This window comes from Bos taurus, chromosome X, assembly GCF_002263795.3.
Source record: "Bos taurus isolate L1 Dominette 01449 registration number 42190680 breed Hereford chromosome X, ARS-UCD2.0, whole genome shotgun sequence".
Lineage (NCBI taxonomy): Eukaryota > Metazoa > Chordata > Mammalia > Artiodactyla > Bovidae > Bos > Bos taurus.
The window spans coordinates 114,087,759-114,114,222 of NC_037357.1; the positions used below are offsets into that span (position 1 = coordinate 114,087,759).

The 26,464-nt window shown below is 37.3% G+C and overlaps 1 protein-coding gene across 1 annotated transcript in view; it reads right to left on the minus strand.

The window, feature by feature from the left end:
- IL1RAPL1 (interleukin 1 receptor accessory protein like 1) overlaps window positions 1-26,464 on the minus strand; it is a 702,239-nt gene that overhangs the window by 330,096 nt on the left and 345,679 nt on the right. The window lies entirely within an intron of this gene.

Consider the following 26,464-nt stretch of genomic DNA (forward strand, 5'->3'; position numbering starts at 1 on the left):
TAATTAAAGATACACATGATAACTGTATCATGCATTTCAATGACTTTGGGGGGCATAATATTGTCTATTTCTTCCTAATCCCATTCCTAGATTTCCTACTCTGGATCACATTGCCTCAAAATCCATAATTGAGTAATTCAGTTTAGTTCAGTCACTCAGTCGTGTCCGACTCTTTGCGACCCCATGAACCACAGCACGCCAGGCCTCCCTGTCCATCACCAACTCCTGAAATCCACCCAAACCCATGTCCATTGAGTCAATGATGCCATCCAACCATCTCATCCTCTGTCGTCCCCTTCTCCTCTGCCCTCAATCTTTCCCAGCATCAGGGTCTTTTCCAATGAGTCAGCTCTTCGCATCAGGTGGCCAAAGTATTGGAGTTTTAGCTTCAACATCAGTCCTTCCAATGAACACCCAGGACTGATCTCCTTTAGGATGGACTGGTTGGATTACTTTACAGTCCAAGGGACTCTCAAGAGTATTCTCCAACACCACAGTTCAAAAGCATCAATTCTTTGGCGCTCAGCTTTCTTTATAGTCCAACTCTCGCATCCATACATGAGAACTGGAAAAACCATAGCCTTGACTAGACGGACTTTTGTTGGCAAAGTAATGTCTCTGCTTTTTAATATGCTATCTAGGTTGGTCATAACTTTCCTTCCAAGGAGTAAGCGTCTTTTAATTTAGTAATTATATTAAGTATTTCTCACATACATCTCCTATAAATGAAACAGCAATGTGGCATTACATTACTACAAGTACAAGCTGCATACTCCAACATGCATATAAATACTCACCAAGTTATATTTTAAAATATTTCCATTTAGTCAGAACACTTTATTGCTATTATCTGTGATACTTTATAATACTTATTGCTAATTTGCATGATATACTGTCTGATTTTTAGCTTCTACACATTATTGCTCTGTGCACTTATCAGTCTATCAATGATCAGCACACAGATCTAAGAGTGGGCTATTAAGCATCTTGAAGATAGGTTTCCCACTCCATACTTCATCCTGAGCTAAACTAGACAATCTGGACTTTAGGCAAATAGTCAGTGATCCTTCATTAAAGACTCCCTGCTCACCCTCTTGGACTAAGAAGCCTGCCAGGTCCCTGTGAAATCTGCCACTGCAACTTCAACTCTGTAGGAAGTACAGAAATGACCAATTAAGGGTTGCTGAAATTGACTGAAAAATTAAATGATTTTGCATCGAGGGCTTTCTTCCTTCCTTGCCAGGACATGCCAGTGTGGTTGGTAACTGGAAGGTTGATCTAGACAGCAGTGCCCCGAGTCAGCCACATATCCTCCTCACCAGAGGATTCAAGAATTCAGTCTGCTTTGGCAGCTCACCACTCTCTCTCTTTCACAGAAAACACAGTCAGTGCAAATGGAAGATGCATCCTAACTCAGAAAAACAGGGATGAGTTTTAAGAGTCCTGGTTTGAAAGACCAACCTCACATAGGATCAACAGCTTTTGTTCATAACTAATTGAATACATTATTCATCTTCATTAATATTTAACACCAGGCTGGGAAGGAAGGGGGAAGGAAAGCTGGGGTAATAGGATGAGATAAATCACTTTGAAATTCTTCTCGAAAATTTGACATCACTCTGATTAACCTTAAACACTTGTATTCCTTGCCTAAAGTGATCTTAACAGTTTTTTATTCTCCTATCAGCTAAATAAGTCGATTATTCACTGAATGTCGGCAAAGCAGTTCACCACTAATAGGTTAAAAAAGCCACAGGTCCTAAACCGTGGTTATCAAATAATTTCAGTAAACTTGGAAAGCAACTATGGCAGGTAAGCCTGGTGTGCTGCAGTCCATGGGGTCGCAAAGAGTCGGACGCAACTGAAATGAACCGACTGACGGCATCAAAATAACCAGCTTATTCAGTAAATTAACTCAGTTTAGAAAAGCTTGTGATTGTGTAGTTACAAGTAGACAATTCAACAGTTATAGTAAGTAGCTGAGAAAAATATTCTCTGTTCAAACACATTCTAGACTAATTTATCTGTAGAGAAAGATAATAAAATCCCCACATAGGACATTTGTTCAGAAATATAAAATGGTTGTATGGTTCTCCATTCCAATTCACCACCCACCGCATGGCATAGTACTGCATCATTAAGACCTTTTTATATTATCCTCATGGGACAGCTCCAAGTTAGCAGAAGAATCATAGAATGTTCAAGCCAGAGAAAATTCTAAGCTTATGAAGTTGTTTGATATTTAAATTGTATTCCCTAAAGCCCCATGGTTTCCATAGCATCCCTCTGGGCAGATGAAATGCAGACAGAGATAAGGGGTGGACTGGGAGTTGACTTCATACTTTGTTGTGCCACCTATTCCTCTCTTGACAAAAATATCCCTGCTTTTATTTATCTTACACATCAGTATTTTGTCCAAGATTTTAACCAAAAAAGTCCAATCCAACTTAACTGATGTACTGTATATTGGGCACTGTTATGTGCTAGGCATTGTGACAGGGGCTTTGGAATAGCTTTGGTTTTTGCCTTTACCTCTTATAGTAATTAGAAGTTAAAAAAACAGCCATAGTGGAAAAATTCTGAGCTGGGTCAATTCTCCTGTTTTAGAGATCAATGATCGGAGGTGCGAAAAGCACAAGCAATGTGCCAAAATGACAGAGGAAAGACCAGCTAGAGTCCTTGCTGGAACTTTGCCTCTCAATTCTTTATCACCTGATCCTTGAAAATTCTATCAAGCAACTACTACAGCTCTGCTCAGTGTTTCCCCTCAAGGTGTGAGCAATCTGTTAGGAGAGCAAAAACATGCAAGTAAGTGACCTACTACAGCAGAGCCCTCATATTGTGCAATCTGTCATCTCGATGTTTTGATATTATGCTATAAGAGGATATCATTTAGGCATGTTTCTTGTACGATTCACTTGTCTTTGATAAAAGTGAACTGAATCTATCAGAGAGCACAACAACTGACCTCAGATCTGACAATGACTGAGGACCATTAATGGGAGGACCATTAAAGCTAAGATGTACCTCCACAGTCATTTGAGGGTGACCAATTGTGCTGCCACAAAGAAAAGAAATGTGCTGAATTACCCATTATTTGAATGTTCCTGACACTTTACAGTGTTTAATAAATATTAGTTGAATCTAAGTGACAGAACAAATGCAGGAATGGTAATGACCAAACAAAATGACCACATGCACACAAACACAAAGCCCTCTTCATTTTCTGCTTGGGCAAAAGTAGGACTGAAAGGAAACTCAAACAAACTAGCTCAATTAAAAAAAAAGGAATAAGCATTAGACCATGACTAGACCAACTGACATTTTATTGTCAAGAAAACAACTTGGTTTTCGGGGCATTTTCTTTCTCTCCTTTCTCTCTCTCTCTCTTTCTCTCTCTCTCTCTCTCTCTCACACACACACACACACACACACACACAAAGGTGAAATCATTGAAAAAATAATGCAAGTCTGACAGTAGTGATAGGAAGCACAGGTTGATTTTAAATCTTAATCACATTTTTCTATGAAAAAAAAATACAACAAGTACAGTAGAGATGTTTCTCTGGCTAATTCTGCATTGAAATATTTATACACATCCACCAAAAAATATATTTTCTGTCTCTCATTTTATTTTATTTTTCAGAGATTTTATTTTATTTTTCTCATTTTATTTTTCAGAACACTCCATTGACAACATTAAAGATAACACAGTTATTTTAAAATAAAAATTATTTTATTTTAAAATTAAAATCTTTATTTTAGAATAAAAAATCTTTTACAAAGTTATTAATATGTCCCAATTGACAAATCATTCTTTAGAGTAGAAGGGAAATTATAAAGAACATTTGTGCTGCTTACCAGCTGCTAGTTAGAGAAACATCTAGAAGCTGGTATACACAAAGTTGTATATAGGAATAATTGCTGTGTTAACATTCCACAAATAATTATGAAGAGATGAAGTTTCTCTCTTTTTTCCCTGTGCCATGTACACTTGGGTTATGGAATAACAAAAAAATAGGATCCAATATTCCAAAGCAAAAGTGACAAGAGACCAGGGTAATGAGGCCAGTATTCTCCATTTTTTCTAATAATCTTAAAGAGAAGTATGAAATATTTAGAATGAGTGGATCTTTGTTTTGACATCCCTCTAAAATTTGTTTTTAGTCCCTCAAATACTATTGAGAACAATCAATACCTCTTGGATACTTAAAATTGTCCTACTATAAAAATCTGTTCTTTCAAAATCACAGATACTTTTCAAAATGTATTTTAAGTAGTGCCTTCTCTACTTTGTTTCTTAGAAGCATTACGGTGGAGTAAGAAAGATCATACACATAGTTTTCAGGGAGACATGAGTCTACTAATTCCTGATTCTGCCTGGTTGGCTTGGCAAGTTAAAGAATTTATTTAAGCTCTCCGAGTCTCAGTCTCCTTATATATAAAAAGTGATATTTTCCCTTATGGCTTGGTATGAGGATTAAAAAGGATAACAGATTAAATGCTTTGATATGCTAGATGGAAAATACATGATGATACCCATCAAAGTTTGGGTTTGGGACAGTAGCATTTAGCATTCTTTGTAGCTGGAGAAGAAAAATATTATTGTCTGTAAAATAATGAAGTAGAGAATTAGCTAATTCAAAAGACATTTAGATTCTGACTATAAGAATCACGAAAAAAGAAAAAGAATGAGGAATATTTCCTGCATTAGTTTCAAGAGGAGAACAACTGTTCCATCTTCAAAAACAATTTAACAACAGCATTTGGAAGACTTTTTGATGTGCAAGCAATGTACTGGGAATGTAAACGACTCAAAGATAAAATTCAGCTTTTAACCCTTACAGAGCTTACAACCTAGATAAATAATTAAAACATAACTCCACAAATCAATATCAAGTGCCTTTTCAAGTATCTGCGAATAATAAGTACTACATATAAAAAGACCAATAAGGCATGGAGTTCTACATAAGAATGTATGAAACGAGAACACCTATATGAGGCATTGTGATGAGCGCTATGCTGCCGCGCTGCTTAGTCACTTGAGTTGTGTCCAACTCTTTGCCACCCCATGTACTGCAGCCCGCCAGGCTCCTTTGTCCATGGGATTTTCTAGGCAAGAATACTACAGTGGGTTGCCATGCCCTCCTCCAGGGGATCTTCCTGACCCAGGGATCGAACCCTGGTCTCCTACATTGCAGGCAGATTCTTTACCACTTAGCCACCAGGGAAACCCCATGATGAGCCCTATGAAGTGAAAGTGAAAGTCACTCAGTCGTGTCTGACTCTTTGCGACCCCATGGACTATACAGTCCATGGAATTCTCCAGGCCAGAATACTAGAGTGGGTAGACTTTTCTTTTTCCAGATGATCTTCCCGACCCAGGGATCAAACCCAGGTCTCCTGCATTGCAAGCAGATTCTTTACCAGCTGAGCCACAAGGGAAGCCCTGTGATGAGTGCTGTACTCAGAGATAATTACTTTATGAACCTATTTAAACCTACCAACTAAATATGGTCACAAAACAATACTCACAGATTTATTCAGCTGACAATAAAACATGCTCTGTGGCAAACCCACCAACAGGCTTCATTTTACAGTGGGTTTTTTTCAGCTTGTTTTGTTGTCTGCATGTACTTTTTTATCTTAAAGCCTTGACAAACAACTGCCTATTTTCCTAGCAAGTCAAGGGAACACAAACTACTCATAGAGCTTCAGTGACTCAAAATAGGATTTCAGTTCTGCTTTCTTTGGTCTGGAATATTTGAGGATTATTAGTTCTCCAGTACTCTTGCCTGGAAAATCCCATGGACAGAGGAGCCTGGTGGGCTGCAGTCCATGGGGTTGCTAAAAGTCGGACATGACTGAGCAACTTCACTTTCCCATTTCACTTTCATGCATTGGAGAAGGAAATGGCAACCCACTCCAGTGTTCTTGCCTCGAGAATCCGGGAACGGGGGAGCCTGGTGGGCTGCCATCTATGGGGTCACACAGAGTCGGACACGACTGAAGCGACTTAGCAGCAGCAGTTCTTAATAATGGAGCACAGCCATTGTGAGAAATATAGCAAGTATCGTGTTCCTTGGGAGAATAAAAATGAAAGGCTCAGAGAGAATATCCAAGTATACTAGGTGAAGCTATTTTGGGGTAGAGAGGTTCTCTACTCCTCACTTGTCTCCAGTGCATCAGGATTGGCAAAATGTATCTTTTCTGTTGCAAACAATTATGTTAGCTCCCAGGGGTGCCATGGAGCCTCAAAAACCTCAGAGAGCAGGAAGTGACAAAGCAAGGGAGCAGAGAGTGCAGGGAGAGCAGTTTATGAATAAACTAACACCATATACGTGATAACCTTGATCTTGGAGTCATGTCAAAGTGATAAAGCAAATGCTCCCAAGGTGGAACTCTTACTATATCTATTAGAATGCATGTATTCAGGAAAATCAAAAGTTAATTTGACTAGCTTTGATACTTGATATTTTATTCATATAGTTTGATAAGTGTTGCTTATAATGCAAATTAAAAACACGTTCATTCATTCATTCAACAAATATTTTTAATGCATCTCCCCTTTGCCAGAAAGTTCTCTAGTTATAAGGGGATATGACTGAACCAGCCAGACACAACTCCTGCTCTCATGGAGCCTGCATTGCAGTGGGGGAGATGGAAAATACACATGTAAATGAATGCATGTATAACCTAATATCAGGTAGTTCTAAGTACTATAAAAAATAAAGCAGACAAAGGGAAAGAGACTAATGTAGGTGCTATTGTAGAGGAATGTCAGGAAAGCTGGTTTTGAAGATCATTTGAAGCAGATCTATGTGAAAGGAGGAAACAAGCCATGGAAAGGACCTGGAGGAAAATTATGGCAGGCAGAGGGAAGAGCAAGTGCAAAGGGCATGAAATGGACATTCACTTGGCATGTTTGAGGGAAGGCACAGATCATTCTAGTTATCCTGACAAAAGGAAAGAGTGCCAACAAGTTCAGAGACAGCCATAGACCAATTCAGGCATGGCCTTGTAGAACATGGAAAAGAAGGGGGTTCTATTCTAAATGTAATGCGACTGCATTCGAGATTTTTGGAAAGAGTGAATGGCAGCATTTTTATGCCTGAAATATCACTCTGGCACCTTGGTGTTCAAGTCTAGAAGGATGGAGTTTGAACCAATACAATGACTGGTGATGATACGTTGCTGTTGGTGGTAAAAATGGTAGGGTATTGTTCCTTTAACTATTTGGTAGGTAGAGTTAAAATTTTCTGATGGATTTGATACGAAATGTAAATGAAAATCTAGGCATTAAGTGGGGGGAGGTCCCAAGATATGCGCTTGAGCAAACACATGAAGGGCAGTGTCATTTACTGATATGGAGGGAAGTACAAGAGTAGCAGTTTAAGAAGGCGATAGGAATCAAGAGACATAGCTTATAAATCAATTCAGTCACAGCCTATTATCCAAAGAGACTAGAGAACTTTCCTATTGATCAATGATTTATATTTGAAAAAGCAAGCCACTGACTGACAACTCATCTTCTCCTTCTGGTCCCCCAGAGAATTGAGAAAATAACCTTAAAAAGTTCCATGTTTCAGGCTGATGCCATATTCATTTATCATGAGATAAACTTTGGCTAATCTCTATTTTCCCTTGCTTTAACATCATTCATGAAAAATGATATACCAGCAAATTCATTTTTGACTAATAGAATCAGGACCATGCTGAGCCAAGATATGAAGAACAATTCTCTAGTATTTCCCTGATTCAATATGTGGCACATATTTAATCAGAAAATTTAATATCAGACATAATTTAGTAAGTGAAGAGGCACTAAAGAGCCTCTTGATGAGGGTGAAAGAGGAGACTGAAAAAACTGGCTTAAAACTCAACATTCAAAAAATGAAGATGATGGCATCCAGTCCCATCACTTCATGGCAAATAGAAAAAGTGGAAATGGTGACAGATTTTATTTTTTGGGGCTCAAGAATCATTGCAGATGGTGACTGCAGCCACTAAATTAAAAGATGCATTTTCCTTGGAAGGAAAACTATGACAAACCTAGACAGCATATTAAAAAGCAGAGACATCACTTTACTGACAAAAGTCTGTATAGTCAAAGCTATGGCTTTTCCAGTAGTCATGTATGAGCGTGAGAGTTGGACCATAAAGAAGGCTGAGAGCCAAAGAATTGATGCTTTTGAATTGTGATGCTGGAGAAGACTCTTGAGAGTCCTTTAGACAATAAGGAGAAATCAATCCTAAAAATATCAACCCTGAATATTCATTGGAAGGATTGATGCTTAAGCTGAAGCTCCAATACTTTGGCCAGCTGATGTGAAGAACCAACTCATTGGAAAAGACCCTGATGCTGGAAAAGACTGAGGGCAAGAGCAGAAGGGGCGGCAGAGATTGAGATGGTTAGACAGCATCACCGACTCAATGGACATGAATTTATGAATTTGAGCAAATTCCGGGAGATAGTGAAGGACTGGGAAGCCTGGAGTGCTGCAGTCCACGGGCTTACAAAGAGTCAGACATAACTTCGTAACTGAATAATAACAACAACAAACTGCAAAGTATTAACAAAGACGTTATGGGATTTATATTTCATCACTTTCCGTTATCTTGAAGCTCCCAGGGAACATAAACAGTGAAAGATTATCTTCATTCAATAATTATTTTTAAAATAGAATCACTAAAGAACATCATAGGAAAAGTTAACTAACATGGAGCTAATGTTAGGGCTCAGGTTCTGTCTTCATTTGTCACCTTCTACAGTTATCTCTTAAGCCCCAACTTACCAGATTCCATTATTGACCGCCCCACTTGCTGCACCCAGACTCATAGCTGATTCTAGAACTTCGTCCAGTTACCCACTACACTACACCATGATTCTGACCTAATGAGCTGAGAGTAATATGGAGGGCAAACAAAAGAGAACATAGGTAGGCAGAATAAAGGTGGCTTAATATTTTTATTTTTAAAACAACTGCTGCTGACTTTTACATAAATGTTGTGAGGCTAATTTTTAAATGAATGCATGACTAATTTCAATCCTCCTAAATAAATTTGTGTGTAGTCAAAACTAAAGCAAAAAAATGGTGAGAAAAATTAAACAATACATAATTATCTGTGGAAATTATGATGAACCCAAGGAAAAGAATGCTGATTGATATAATAGCTATAATCAAGTAGGTAAGCATGCCAACTACTGTTTTCACTTCTGTTGACAGGCAAGGAAAGAATTAATGGTCACCAATTAGCTTCTAGGGACAATAGTCAATTCCAAAAAATTATGTCCTATAAGTGAAAGTATCTCTTCCCCAGCAATGAGAAAGAAAGCAAAATTATCATAGCATATCATTTTTTTCTTTTTCTATTAGTAGATAAAAGGCCTTCAAGAAATGAAAATAATAAATCCCAGGCTGTCTGGAAATGCTTATTAAGGGAAATTGTGGAATACACAAAAGGCATCATGTTACTACTGAAAGTCAGAAAGTATTTTATTCTCTGCTTATTTATTCACAGTAAGACATCACATTTCCAGAGTATAGTGTAATGTAATTTAATGTCCTTCCCAATTATCTCAGGTTGGTTTGTTATATTATACTTCAATGTAGAAGAATTTCTAGAAATTTTTTGTAAGTGGCAAGGAGGAGTTAGCCAGGGATTAAAAAAATGTAGTCCATGTAATATCTCAATTTAGCACTAAAAATTAACAGAGCATACTTCACTTAATTTTATTCACAACCTGTTAAATTGACATGTAAGCTGGAACTCTCAGCATAAATTTAAGGCCTTTAAGACACAAAAACATAAATTTAAGATTGCAAATAAGTATATGTGTAGGAAAAATTAACACATGGTATTTTGGGGTGTGCAGTTACATTATTTAATTTGATCATCCATTTCCTACTATGAAAAAGTCTAGAAGCTTCCCCCCAAACCAATAGCCAGTGAGGACAGATGCCAAGATCTGAACCTATGTCATCGGATTTTAATGGTCACATGTTTTCCATTTCTGTAGTCTGCTTTCCAACATTTGTGATTTCTAATGTAGTTTCTATTAGACACCTTATTGTTTTTCTGGAGAGTCTGATGATGTGGGGCAGACTGGGGGAAACATTTTGATATATTTTGGAAACAGAGAGAGGGAAAGGTCTGTCTTAGAACTAAACTGTACTTCACAATCATGAAGCTTTTACTGTAGAATTTAAATAAGCCTAACACTTATTTCTTAAGATTAGAAAGGAGGGTTAACATCTATCATTAGCTCTCATAAGTAGAACCCTTTATTGATTACAGAACTTGAGGATGACATACAATTTGAGGCTCTCATTATGACAGTGGACCAAAAAAAAAAAAAAAGGTGGGGGGAGCATTCTAGAAATCCTACTAAAATTGCTACCAAAGAGAAAATGAACCTTAATAAGTACATTTTCCAGGACAATCCAAGGTCCATAAATATGAACTGAAATCTTAAATTTTTTGTAGTAATTGTATAAGTATTAGAGACTTCCTTTAGAGTGAAATTTCATAACCACTCATATCCTGTAAAAAATAACATCACTTTTGCATAAAATGTGGAAACACAAATTAAATAAATGATTCTACTATTACTGAATTGTACTCTTGTAGATGAATCAAATTTCATTGGTGATCAGCTTCCTATGGGGCAATAACAGTAGATTTGTCAAATATTCATGAATATGCAACTTCTGCACTGGCTTTAATTTTCTTGACCTCTGTCAATGATAAGGTTGCATTGGCAGACAGCACAGATTCCTCTGATAGTCCAGTCCAATTTCTATACACTTGGAACCTCCCAATTCCAATATAATAGTAACAGAAACACTGTATACTAAGTTACAGGCTGACTGTGACAGCTAATGACATGACTGTTAAAGAAATATGCCTACAAATAAATAGCCTCTCTCCCTCCCTTTCTTCCTTCATCTTCCCTTCTTTCTATTTACCTTCCCTCCCATCTTCCTTTCCTTCTTTTCTACCTTTTCTTCTCCCTCCCTCCCTGTTTTCATGTCATATTTCCTTCTTTCCCAAGAAATCCAACTGAAAGGCAGACTGAAGGGAAAGCATTTTGTTTTCTCGCTGGTTACAGTGCAAAAACAGAAACCTAAATTTCCATTCATTCATTTATTCGGCTATAACTTACTTGCCTACATAATCACCATTTTTTCCTATTTAGATTGTTATCATTCATTCAAGTAACACTGTTGGGAATGATCTTTTTCGCAGAGATCATTTTATAAAAAATGGTAATTTATCAAATAATAACCTCCTACCTAAAAGGATTTGAAGCAGCTTCAACAATGTCTAAACGCTTACTCAAGAGCTCCTTTGGCAGTTTTTTATTGTTTCATAAAAGAAAAGTCTATCACAAGTCATTAAAAACGTGATTACCACGAAAAACAGTCCAAGAAAGAAAAGCATGCCTATGAGCAATAAGATCAGGCACTCTTTAAATAAAACTTGCTATTCAAATCTAATTATGCTGCAAATGCTGTTATATTACTTTTGCTATCAGTATATAGCCAAGAGTTACTTGGCAGCAAATGGGGGTTAGTCATTTTAAGAATTTTCCTTTCAGCAATGCAGGAACAAACTGCAAATTTGTTCTTAGTTGCATCGAACACCACTCATATCCTCAAAAGAAAAGAAAATAAGAACCAAAACAAAAGCCAATTACAAACAACAACATCCACAAGATGTTGATAATTACTGTAACTGAGTGATGGGTACATGGAATTTCATTCTGCTACTCTATTTTTGTGTCTATTATGCTTGAAATTATCCAACATAAAAATAGTTTTTTAAAAATATCACTATGTGAAAACTTTAGGGGTTGCTAAAATTTTTGAATGCTATTTATAGCATGAATATGTGCATATATCTACATATGTCCATATAGTGAAGAATAAATTACCAATTTGAGCCAAGTTTATAACAAGAAATGAAATGAAATTGAATTGCATCTATGCCAGCTCTAAGCAATACCACAGCTCTATTTGCTCAGCAAAATTTATTTCTATACGTCTTCACATTTCTTTGTTTATAATAAATATAGCAAAGGCATTTTACTCTAGGAAAAAAGCACTAATACAATTTATCAGTTCAACATTATTGAATTACGAATTACCCTTAATCTTAGTAGCTTAAAATAGTGGCCATTTATTATTTTCTGTGAGTCTACCAAACAGCTGGGAGGAGAGTGGATCTTGGCCCACACTGGAATGATCTTTGCCCAGCTCACTCATGCATCTGTGGTCCACTCTCAGTCAAACATGTGGCTTTGCTCACCTGGGCTGGGCTTGCTTACATCTCTTGGATGTAAGTCTTTACAAGCTGAGACTTTTATTCAGTAATTGATATGGGATCAATGGAGGTTTGTAAGGAGGGAAGTAACATGATCCTATGTGAAATGTTTAAGCTCCTTTAGCCTAGCACTAGCCTCGGGCTGCTCTGCATCATGGACACTGAACATTCTGCCATTTCCCCAGTTCACCATTCTCTTAGATTCTTCTGGAATGTGCCTCTAGTGCTCATTCTGAAAGGTGATACTGCTCCTTTTTCAATCCTAATGCACCTTCCGTAACTACCACAGATATCAGTTTTTAGGTGAAAATTTCCTGCCTCCAGATGGGGTCCCAAAACACAACTTCCTTATCTCCATCCAGCCTTTAAGAGGCTGGGTTATAACTTTTCCTTCTACACATCTGACTGACTCTTGAAAGTATAAACTCCATGAGAACAGGGATTAACGTGGTTTTAAAAAAATCTTTTTTAACCTGCATGTTCCTAATGTTTTCAGTGTTTTCTGTAGAAGGTCGTGTCTGACTCTTTTGCAACCCCATGGACTGTAGCCCACCACCAGGCTCCTCTGTCCATGGGATTTCCCAGACAAGAATACTGGAGTGGGTTGCCATTTCCTTCTCCAGGGGATCTTCCTGCCCCAAGGATTGAACCTGCATCTCTCATATCTCCTACATTGGCGGGTGGATTCTTTATCACTGAGCCACCTGGGAAGCCCCATAACCTTAATGTTTTCAGGTTTTTTTTCTATATAAGGTAGAATATAGTAGATGTTAAAAAAATTTTTGTAGAATGACTCATCAAGGAAAAATTTAAGTGTATTTCATGCATTCCATTTTAAAAGGCAGTAATTGCATGCTTTTTTTTTTTTCCTAAAGATTTACATTGAAAACTGTTCATTAAAAATACATTTTAAATGGCTAATGAGACAGGCTTCAGTTAGTTTAGGAAACTTACTCATCTAGAAAATACACTACATGACTCCAAAAAATAACTGTTAATACATTTTGAAAAATAACTACCAGTTATTTGCATAGTTACATGAGAATATGTCATCTTTCTTGAGCAATATATGACCAGGAGTTAGTACATTCTTCTGTTTCTCATATCTGGGGAATCAATCTTAATTTTATTACGTCTCTTTTTGTCTACTTATAATGTAAAGATGAAGATAATCAATCACTCAATCAATAGTATGTAAGAGCTGCCGGTGATTAGCCTAGCATTTGTGTTGTTGCCATAGGGCAAGGCCAGTTAAGTCCAGAACAAGATATTCACAAGTAATTTACACTCTGGTTGAAGATACATGACCAATAACACAACAACAAATGAAAGAGCCTATATAATAAAAAGTTGAACTATGTAGTTCTGGCTATGGGTGATACCACAGTTCTAAGTTAAAAGACAGAAAAGATAGGATATTAACCAGAGAGATTCACGGATGAGGACATGTAATAGGTAGAGTAGATAACTGTACCTGAACTAGACTACCCAAAAAGACCAAAACTTTCCCTGTCTGCCATGATCCCTCTCACACACTTGGCAAATAATTGCTTTTCTGTTGGTATGAGAATGTACCATAAGATATGAGATGACACAATGTAAATAAGAATTGCAAACCAAGAAGCCAAGCAAGGAAGACATAACGTATGTTCTAAAAGCATACAAGGTTAATAGTTAATAAACCCTTTTATCAGACTCCTTTATTAGACCTCTTTGTCTCTTATATTTGCAGTGCAAAAGTCAAAGGCTTTATTTAGAGCCAGGAAGTCCTAAGTTCAAACCTTGGCTTTGTTCCAGTACAAAATTGTTTTCTGGAAGTTCCTTCACATGTTTGAAACTCAGTCTCCTCATCTATAAAGTAGATATCAAATATATTTCTTGAAAAATTGATCTTTTATAGGTTTGTCATGAAGTTTAAAGGAGGTGCTTCATAAGGGTAGGCCTAGCACAGAAAGGTATTAGGCCTAGGACAGAAAATGTGCTTCAAAAATGTTAAGTGTGCACTAACACTGATATTAGGGATTTGAAGACCTCCAGAAGTAAGGACAAAATGTAACTGAGAAGAGAGGAGGAACAGGTCATTCCAAGAAGAGGGACTAGCATGAATACAGAAACAGCTGGACTTGATACATCATGTAAGCTGAGAGGTTAACGAGGCAGTGGATCAGAGGCATTTTGAGAAATATGGGCAAATAGGCATCTTCAAAACCATTTTATTGGAAGAATTAACAAATACAGGACTCATGAAGTAAAGGCCAGATAAATTAATCTCCTAGGATTAATGTATAAATAAACAATAGATTATCTAAACCTGATTTTCTTCACTGTAAATTGGAATGAGGTTATGAATTCTGATTCATAAATCTACATACTCCAAAATGCTCTTGCTTGGATTAAATGATGTTTCAAAGACAATGGCTGCAACCAATAGCTAATTCCATACTGATTAACCTAGCAGAAAAGCGCTGGTAAACACAGAGCACTAGCTTCATCAATGACTGTCAGATCATTTAAGATGGAGAAGTGGATGGTAAATACCACGCAGTCTGTAAGACCTAAAGGCAAATGATTAGATTGCTCCAGGCGCCATCAGAAGAACAATGTAAATGCCACAACTGACCTGAACTCAGTAAGGTAAGGCCTGCAGGTGTGACTTTGAAGCCACTTTCAGGCAATGACAGTAGTTTGCCATATCATCAAATAACAACAAAAAACAAGAGAACAGTGTCAGCCAGCAAATATCCAACTATGTTAGCCACATTAAAAAATTATGTCTGCTTTGATGCCTGTATTCTCAAGTCACTACACTATTAATTTCATGTGTGCCTGCTGGTCCCACAATGAGTTCTTAACGCTTCAAATTAATATTTGTTGAGCCTGATAAACTGCTATATTGGGCTTCTTTTTCATCTTTGGTTCCTAACAGATTATATAGTGGAGAGTCTGTATTTGAGGTGCATTATCCACTATGGTAACTCCTAACCTGAGTCACACTGGCCACATTTCAGGAGCTCAATAATCACACGTGTCATGTGGTTACCTTATGAGATGGGCAGATCTGGGACATTTCTATTACTGCAGAAAGTTCTGTTAGGCTTTACCTTTCTCATGCCACGACCTACCTGGAAATTATTTTTGTGGGGTACCCCGGGATAAACAATTTCGTGATGAGAAGTGATTGGTCTAGATGCTCCAGCTGCCTCAAAGAGCTCAGAGGAACTGGTATCTTAGCAGATCTGAAATCCATTTGGGGTACAGTCAAGTGTCACAGCACATCAGCTAGAAAGCTGTGCCTTAATTGATGGTATCCAATCCCACACAATCAGAAAAGTATAGTGTCTTGTCCTCTTGAAAAATACTTACTAATCAGGTTTGTATTTCTAATTAAAATGATAGGTGATCGGAATGTCAAAGATGTTTGAAAAAGGCTAAAACCCAAGCTGAAAGATATTGCTGATGGTGAAGGCTTTTGTGAAATGCTATGACAAACCCTGGGATTGAATTTCATGGTTCCTGCAATCACAAAGAACTAGCAAACTTGCTGGCAATGTAAATCACAAAACAGAATGTTGAAATCTTGGGATAAATTTTCAAGACAAAATAAGAGTAGGAAGGCTTCTTTCTCATTAAAACAAAAAGACAAGGAGGAAGAGGAAAGGTGAGTTACTTGTGGACACAGACGATGAACTGCAGATACCGTGGTTATTTGAAAAGTGGATGGAAGTCAATGGCAATTGACTAGGAAATTGTCAATTGTCTAGGAAATTTTTAGCACTGAAGCATTTGTGAATGTTCAAGTTGCTTCCCAAAATACAGAAAGTGTCTTTTCTTTATGATGATTTTAAGTCACAGGAAAAGCCTTTGTTATCCAGGCATTATCACTCTGGCACTAAGTACTAGGCAATCCAAGGAATGCAAGATATAGTAAGATCTGCTTTTCACAGCCCCAGTTTCCAGAAGCATGGACTAGTCAAGTCAGAAATGGAGAAATGAACTCCATAAGTTCTTGGATTTTAATGGGTTTTTCCACTGAAGAGCTAAAGATATCACACAATATTCTCATGGAAAAAAATAAAAAAGAACCAGGTATTCTAAGTACTACTGAATATTTTACAGCTGGTGGTGACAGAGGCAGAACCAAGAATTTGTCTGGCTGTGCTCTGCACACATACCCACTGAAGACCTCTGTGTGCCAGGTGCTGTTCTTAGTTCTGGAGAAATGGCAGCAAATAAAACAAAGCCTGTACAAAGTGGGGAAAGATGCACAGGAATTATAGAGGCAAATAAGATAGAGCAAAGTAAGAGAATTGAGAACAGTAGTCTGTTTTATAAAGGCTGGTGAGGGAAGAGCTTATGGATAAAGAGACATCTGAGTGGAAACTCAAAGGAAGGGAGGATACAGGCCATGGAAATATCCAGGAGAAGAGCATTCCAGGCAAAGAGAAGAGCAATTTCAAAAACACTCAGGTGGAACCATGCCTGGAGCATGTAAGTAGTGAAGAGGCCATTGTCAGAACAGGTAAATGAGTTGAGGAAATGAGCTAAGGAAAGATCAGAAGGATACAAAGTTAGAGAAATACCCCAGAGTCAGATCCCTTACACTGGCTTTGGTCGTTTGGTGAGGGCCTAGGGACTGAAAGTCACTGGTGATTTCTGAGCAGAGAATAACATGATCCAACTTGTGTTTTATAATTGACTTTGCAGGGCAAATCCACTATTGGAATGGGGAAGCAGGTGGACATGTCAGGAGGCAGTCACAGGAGTCCAGATGAAATTCGTTGGTTTGGATTAAACCAGCAGTAGTGATGGCAGAGAAGTATTCAGGTACCAAATCTCCTGGGTTGGCCAAAAAGTTCATTCAGGTTTTTCTGTGACATCTTATAGAAAAACCCAGACAAACATTTTGGCCAACCTAATACTTTCAAGATGGATCCTTGGAATGTGGGCCATGGGGTAAAGGTGAGGTAAAATCAAGGCTGATTGCAAGGTTCTGGCTGGAGTAACTCCAAGAAAGGAGTCGCCATTTATTGCTGCGGGAAGACGGTGGGAGGAGCATTTGGGGGTGCATATGGGTGGACAGGTCAGGAGCTTGCTTCTGTCCATTTTAATGTGGAGATACCTCTTGAACACCACATCTGAGCTATTTGGCAGACAGCTGGATATATGCGTCTGAGATGCAGGGCTGAGTCAGGGCCAAAGAAATTAATTTGGGAGTCATGGCTCAGATGGTAAAGAGTCTGCCTGCAGTGCATGACACCTGGGTTCAATCCCTGGGTCGGGAAGATCCCATGGAGAAGGAAATGGCAACCACATCCGTATTCTTGCCCAGAGAATTCCATGGACAGAGGAGCCTGGTGGGCTATACAGTCCATGGGGTCGCAAAGAGTCAAGCATGACTGAGTGACTAACGGTTTCAGTTCACTTTCAGCAACTCACAGAGCATTGAAAGCCACAGGCTGGATGAGATCACTGGGGACATGGGCTCCACTCTGGGTCTAAACCTCCCCCTCCTCAAATGCTGACAAAGATACAAACAAATCCAAGAAATAGCAGCGATTACTGCTCAGCTGCCACACAGCAATGCCAGGCAGCTGCAATGCCCCTGGGTAAATACCCAAAGCAGCTAGTACTTAGCATTTTTACAAAATATTTTGAGAATCCATCTTTCTGACAGCCTGAGAAATACACAGTAAGGCAGCCTTCCACATGAGTAAAAATAATGCGTGCATGATCTGGTAGCATAATGCCAACCACCATGGCACCAGCTGGAGCCACACTGATGCCTCTTCAGCTTCATTTCTTTTAATTGAACAGCTGGACTAGAGATCTAGAGAGGGCTGAAGTGATGCCACAGGCTGAGCAGGACTTCCAAAACCCTTCTAATACCTGACTGCCTAACAGTGTGCTCACAAGAGCCTGCTAAAGGCGAGGTACTTATAATACAGCTCCTGTCTTAAAACCCTAGCCACCTCAGAAGCATATCCCATACTCTGGGTATAAGGTATTTGAATCTTAACCAGATTAATTGTCTTTAAGGGTCGGCTTTGACAACATGAGTAAGAAACGGACCAGCCAGTCCATGTAAGACATTGAGGGTAAAATGAATGAAATCAGCTTGCTTGTCTGCTCGTCTAAAGAGTTGCTTTATGCTGCCAAGTCAGCATGTGTTCCCCAAGGCTGTTCCTGCTCTTCTTAACTACAGAAGCTTCAAAGCCACGCGGGATTGTAGATTTCAACTCAGGTTTGTTTTTTTTTTTAATGTTAATTATGATGAAAAGATCACTCTGAAAAGTCAGTGCTATTATCAGCACATCTTTTGTGTGTAGGGGTGAAAAGGTACCTGAAAATAACACTTTCAAATAAAGATCACTAGTCAGATCCAGTTGTGAGATACATCACATAGTACATACAGTCCAGCCATCACAGGAATCAACCAGCTAAGAAAACTCACTCTATGCAAAGTCCTGTCTCAAAGGAAAGCCAGATAATGGTTGAGGGGGGCATTGCAGTTGGGCATTATCTGGTCGTAAGTCTGAAACAGCAGAGAAAGCTGAAAACAACGATGACAAAAAGAATCGGAAAAAAAAAATAAGGTTAAGTATTCTTTAAAAATGCATTTCACTTTCAAGAATCCTTTTAGTATAAGTAGCAAGCAAAGAAGTCACTTTCAAAGCTGCATTAAAACCTAAATTTAGCATTTTGTGTATGTATGAGGAAGCACACTTGATATCTTCACTTACTAACAGTTCTTTTGATAAAAGATAACTCGGCATAGCACGTTTAATAAATTCACATTGGAGCCAAATGAATTCACATATGTACTTATATACTCACCATATGTATTTTCAAAAGTATTCATTTGCAAGTTGGGCATTGTTCAACTGAACAAATTCTGATAACTTTGAAAAAAATAAAAGCGTTATGTTTTATTTATGAGAGTGGAAAAACTGAAGCCTTGAAACTAGAAATTATATATAAAAAAAAACTGCAAAGCAAATGCCATATTGTATTCAAGCTTTGCTTAACAAGAAGACTCTAAATGAACAGCAGGTAACTGAAATTCTGCTGTGGATCCAGTAGATGTACAAAAATTGTTAATTGGTGTTGACAGGAAGAAGTTAACATTACTACAGTGGCCAACAGAGCTGAAGTGACACAAAAGAGTAACTGAGAAAAATGTCACAGCCCATTCGACAATCTAGAACTCAGCCTTAGAAAAAAGAATAGGTATTTTTGAGAAAGCAGAAACTGAAGTCGATGCTTTTAATCACCATTCTAGCCTAGGTTTGCTTCGGTAATAACTGTCTGCAGAACCTTCGGCATGCTAAGGAACATATAGACATAGAACACTATCATTTGCTTTTATTAGAAATCTATTCCAAAAGTACGTGAATAAAAGCTGGCACAAAACCTAGGTCCATTATGCACAGAAAAACAAGGAGTTGAAAGTTTAAAATTTTTCTAGAGTCACCTAAAGAGAGACAAGTATTTCTATGTGGATCACGCTATTCTTTCTGTGTTTTGTTTATTAAATCTTAGAGGCTATGAACTGTATTAGCTCTCTGGACAAGTGTTATGGAGAGGGATACAAAAAGGGACAAAGGCACCAGTTTTTTCATTTAGGAATTTTTCAATTCGATGGAAGAGACAAATCCAATAAGCAGAATAGCATAACTCTTGTAAGAGAGAGCTACAGAGACAGGAGTAATAGAGATGGCGTTTGGCTTAGAGATCAAGGAAGGCTTCATGGAAGTGGTAGCATTTTATCTTTATTTTAAGAAAAATAAGTCACTAAAATACAAAGAATAATATTTCTTAAAATATGCATATACTTTGCCCCGATCTAGATCTATCCACTTTAACATTTGTCATACTTGATTAAAATTATTTCTCAAGAAATAAGACATTACTAAAATAGCTTAATTACCCTTAAACCATGACCAGGATTCCCTTTCTCAATTACCAGAAGCAACCACCGTTATAATTTTGAGCTGTATTAAATTGTACTTATCAATTACTATTACATAAATATCAACCAATCAATGAATCTATCAATCTATTTTCCTGTATAGTTTTCTGGAATTTTCTGTTCATAGCTGAAGTTTATGTTCTGGAAATCTAGTTTATCTCTTTCCCTTTCTGTTTAATATTCTGTATTATATGTTTGACATATTATTCCTAATGTTTTTGCTGGTATGAACGATGCAACAAAGAGTAGCTTTACACACCAATAGGACATATGGACAATAAGTTATCTAGGGTTTATGCACAGAGTGGGTCATACAAAGGTGACATTATAACCAGATGGCCTGGGAAAATCCCAGTTTACCCATTTGTTCCGGCATAAATTTTAACAGGGCTTTCCAGATGGCTCGGTGGTAAAGAATCCACCTGCCAATGCAGGAGATGTGGGTTCAATCCCTGGGTTGGGAAGAGCCCCTGGGGAAGGAAATGGCAACCCACTCCAGTATTCTTGCCTGGAGAATTCCATGGACAGAGGAGCCTGGCGGGCTACAGTCCATGGGGTCACAAAGAGTCAGACACAACTCAGTACACAAGAGAAAACACAGAGAAAGAAGTTTTAATAGTCCTCTGTTTTAGGTTCAAAGGAGTACTGGATTGAATAATAAATTATATATTCATCCTAGCATACAGTTTTATAATTCTATGGGCTACTGCCAAATAGTTCCCAAAAATGGTTGCACCAATTTATACTTCCACTAGCAGCATCTGAAAGTATAATTTTTTTCCCCACATTTTTCCTAACAATTTTTCCAAACAATTAATAACCAGATTTTCTAATTATATTTTTAAAATTAATCTGATGGGTAAAAAGGATAATTCATCATTGTCTTAATTTGTTTTGCACTAATAAGAGTGAAATTGCCCATCCTCTAATATTTGGATTTTTTCATCTCTGAATTATATGTTAGAACTTTTCCATTTTTGCATGAAGTTATTTTATTGTGCAACTTTCTTATTGACTTGGAATTCTTTATATTAGGTTGGCCAAAAATATATGGGTTTTTCCATAAGATGTTACCCAATATATCTTATGTACCAAGTTTTTCTCATGATAAACAGTGGAAATACAATTTTCCATTTTGTCACTTTCTTCCTAAATTGATGAATTTTTTTTTTTTTTTTGCTTTGCAAGAGTTGAAAATTATAATGCAGTCAGATCTTAGTTTGTATTTTTATGGCTATATTTTATATCTATGTTAAGAAAGTTTCCCTTAACTAAGAACTACTCCCCTACATTTTGGCAACAATTACATCTTGAGTTAGGTCTTTTAAGGTCTAGTTGCATCAACAATGAGGATGAAGAAAGTGCCTGTCAAGGAGAAACAGAAGAAACAGAAAAGGTAGAAACATATAGCAAGTGTTCAGAGATATTGAGCGGTTTGCTTTTCTGACAGTGTTCCATTTATACGTACATCATCTAAATTCCTACTGGCTTCTTCCACTGAAAATCATTTTTCTTTCATGTTTTCATTTTTCTGTTTTCTCTATTACTTGCCAGCAATATACTTCTTTTTTCTTCTCTTCCTCTCCCCTCTCCTCTCCACGTGTACTCTGTTTTCTGATTCTTAACCCCTTTTTGTTGGTTTATTCATTCATTTTGGCAGACTATGTCCACTAGGACCTTCTTGTGAAAGGGTATATTAAAGATATATTTTTGAGACCATGTACTTCTGAAAAACTCTGCACATCTGTACTTGTAGGTTAACTGATTAATTGGCTATAGAAAGAATTATAGGTAGAAAATAAACAGTAATTTTTTTTGTCAAAATTTGGAAGACATTACTTAGCTGACTTTTGGTTTCAAACATTGCATTTGAGAAGTCCATTTTATTCTGATTCCCGTCCTCTACCTACTTCTGGAAAGTTTTTAGAATCTTTACTCTTGGTGTCCTACAACATCTGGTTAATACGCCTAGATACAAATCATCTTAAATGCCTTCTGCTGATCACCCATGGAACCCTTTTAAATATGGTAAATCCAGTTTATCAATTAAGGAAAACTTTCTTACATGACTCATTTTATAATTTCCTCTTCTCTAATTTTTTCCATTTTCCCCAGCTCTTTAAAATTCCAAATAGACCTCCTGTACTGATTTCCTTTTGAAAAAATATCTTCTCTCTTTGATAATTTGCTCTACATTCTGGAAGGTTTGTGCTATAATATTTTAATCTCTCAAGAGTTCTTATGAGCTCCCTGAATGTCCATTTTTATAGTATCCTGGATGTTATAAATTGCTTCCTTAATCTACTTGGGAGTATTCATGATCCTTTTCTGAAATTTTCCTCTCCCTGAACAGTCTTTGTTTCTTCACAGTTCTTTTCATCTGTATGCTTTTAAAAAAAGAAATCTGTCCTTTACATGTTAGCTTTCCTCAAATACACAGGAACTCTTGGCTGACTATTGCCATGTCAAAGTGAGGTACTGAAAAGCTGAATGAAAGTCCTGTGTGTATGGTGATGCGACTGAAGAGTGGACTTTAGTGCATGTGATCAGGGAAGTATTGGTCCTTTCATTTGGAGGCAACCCTGTCAAGGGCAGGTCTTTTCTCTTTGGCTGCAGAGTTTTCCCCAGATAAGAAACCTCTAAGCTCCTGACTAGGTTAGCAGCCTAACTGCCAGTGTCCTCTTGGAAGAACACCGAAAGGTGGGGGGGGGGGGGGGTAGGTGTCAGCACCATTCAAATTACAGACTGTTTTTTAATTTCTTTGTTTTAGTACAGCGCCTGCCCCTCCACCTTGGCGATTTCTCAGGTCCACAAACTTAAGGCTACTTTGATTCTTCCTTTTTTTTTATTGATTGTTCATTTCTTGTCTTCCTAGTGTGGAGTAATTAGTCACTTGGATGCCTAGGCCTGGGGAAGATATCTTTAATTTCCTTGTCCAGTCTTTCAAACAGACTTCCTATTTTCTCCCTTACTTCGTATCCCTGCATCCAGAAGTACTTGGTGTCTCCAAATTCTGTGCCTGGTTGTAGTCATTTCCTATTGGTACCCAGTTTTCATTTCTTGCATTCTGCTAAATCAACCAATATTCACTATTCATCTTCCAAAATCTTGAAAATATCTCTTGTGTTTTCCATTCTTCTCATAATTTTTGTCTGTGTAATATTTTTATATATTTTTACTATGATTTACATGGAGATTGGGAATGGAATATGGCAGGAAATTGAATGGTGGTCCTACTAAACCAGTGGTCCCCAGCCTTTTGGGTACCAGGGACTGGTTTCATGGAAGACAATTCTTCCACAGACTTGGAGGGGGGATGTATTTGGGATGATTCAAGTGCATTTTATTTATTGTGCACTTTATTTCTACTATTATTATATCAGCTTTACCTCAGATCATCAAGCATTAGATCCTGGAGGTTGGGGACCCCTGTATTAAAAGACTGTTATTACAACCTGTGAGTGCCATCTTATTTGGAAAAAGGGTCTTCGTAGATGTAATTAAGATAACAATCTCAATTACTGGACCCTAAATCCAAGGACCAGTATTCATATCAGACAGAGAAGAAATACAGGGCCGGGAATCATGTGAAGAAGGAAGTAGAGATTGGAGTGATATGTCTACAAGTCAAGGAATGGCAAGTATTGGCAACAGCCACCGGAAGCCAGGAGAGCCACATGGATTCTCCTGTAGATGCTCCAAAAAACAAAACAAAACAAAAAACCAAAGCATAACAGCTTTACCAATAATACTTTGATTTGGGACTTCTAGCTTTCTACACTGTGAGAGGGTAAATTACTGTTGTTTTGAGCTACCTAGTTTGTGGTTATTTGCTATAGTAGCTCAAGGAAACTAACACAAGCACATACTAACACTGGGGTTCAATTAAACATATTTAACCTCAGAACTTCTCAAGAATTTTATTTTCTTGTTGAAGTATTTTATATATCTATGTATGACTATATGTACATGTGTGTGTATGCACAAATCATAAGTCTATATCTTGATGAATCATCACAAACTGAAAATACCCATATAAGCAGCAACCAGATGAAGAAATGGAGTATTATATCAATATCCCAGAGGTCCTATTCATGATCCCTTGCCATCACTTCTCCCCTATCCTACAGCAAAAGTAATCACTATCCTGATTTCCAACAGTATTACTTAATTGTGTTATTTTTAAATTTTACATAAATGAAATCATATATACTCTTTCAGTGTGGCCTCTTTCACATAATGCTATGTTTATGGGATTCATTCACATTACTGTATACAATTAGAGTTCATTTTTATCAATGCAACATATTCCATTAGGTGACCATTCCACAATTTATTTACTCCTTCTACTGGTGATGGACCTTTAGGTAGTTTTCAATTTGAAAACTATAAATATTGTTTGTAGCTTTTATTATAGCAACTACAAATACTGCTGCTAAAAACATTCTTGTACATGTTATGTATGTATATATGTTGGATCTAGACCTAGGAGGGAAAGGATAGTTTGTAGATGTTTAGCTAATAAACAATTTTGGGGCTTCCCAAGGGGGACTAGTGGTAAAGAACCCACTAGAAGTCAGGAGACTGAGATATGAATTCGATCCTTGGGTCGGGAAGATCCCCTAGAAGAGGAAATGGCAGCCCACTCCAGTATTCTTGCCTAGAGAATCCCATGGGCAGAGGAGCATGGCAGGCTACAGTCCATAGGGTTGCAAAGAGTTGGACATGACTGAAGCGACTTAGCACGCACAGTAAACAATTTTACAAAATGATTGTGATAAAATACATCCCCTTATCAGTATTTGAGGTTACTCAGAAATGCTTAGGTATCTTGCTGGTGCCATTATTATGAATGGGCATCATGCACAGCTAATGTGGCATGGTGTTGACTGACATGAAATCATTAGTGTCTTGCATATCCATTCAAGATTGCATCACTATAAAGGTTTGGAAAAGGCTGAGGAATGACATCATTCCTATCTACTTCTAAAACTCTTACTCAGGTAATGCTTAGATTTGTTGAAGTGACAACGAGGCACCTGCCTGTGTACACAGATGACAATGCTAACACACAAGACATCATCAGCATAGCATGAAGAATGCTATTTCAATCCATTTGACCTCATTGTCACCTGAGTATTAGCAGTCTTATGATCCTATGAACATGAACAATTTTAATTTTAAACATATGTTTTCCAGATACCACAAAACCAAGAATACTTATTTTTAGCAGCACTGAGTTCAATGAAATAAATTAGTTACTTAAAATTGTAATCAAAATTATATCTGCCTTATCCTTAATCTTCTGAGGGGCTTGATAAGCTGGAGGCACCATTTTAAAACTGAATGGAAGGAGCTTAAAACTCAAAAAAAATGCATAATTGGTCAAAGAAAGGTGAGACAGTGCTCAACTTTTGTGTCACATTAATTAACATCTAGAAGTTCAATTGACAGTGATTAGAGTTTCTTAGGAAGATCAAGGGCAGTGCTATCTGACCCTTCACACTAAATTTTACTCCTTTTAGATTTGTACCAAATATTTCTTGAATGGAGTTGTGTGATTGTGTATATGATTTAATTAGCTGAAATTACACTGAAATATTTTAAATTAATACCTGTGACATGTGGCATGTCTTTTAAAATAGGTACAAAATCATGGTGGAAACAAATGTCATAGCCACATATATTAACCCCAAGACAATCATGATTATAAGAACTGCTTGTTTAGTTAAAGGTCACAATCTCATTCTTCCATTCACTGATATTTTTCCTGTCACTACACACGGTCTCATTATAGGAGCATATTTTTAATAGTTGGCCACCTATGATTCAGCTATTTAAACCTAAAATGTATAATTTCAATGCACTCTTTACATTTTAAAAAGTCAATGTTCAAACTGAATAAAAAGACAAAAGATATATGAAAGTTAAATATTTAAACCTGATATACATTTAGATAATATCTGGAGAAACTACTTTCTATGGACTGTTAAATAGTGCATTTCAAATAAGAGGCCAACAGTTAGGTATACTGGTGATTCTTAAGAGTTCTGAGTAAAATAGCATAAATTTACATGTTCCCCACACACATTATCCTGTTTGAACTTTTTTTAAACAAGATCATGTTAGTAAATTAATGCATTTACTCATAAAAGTAGGGAGGTTATT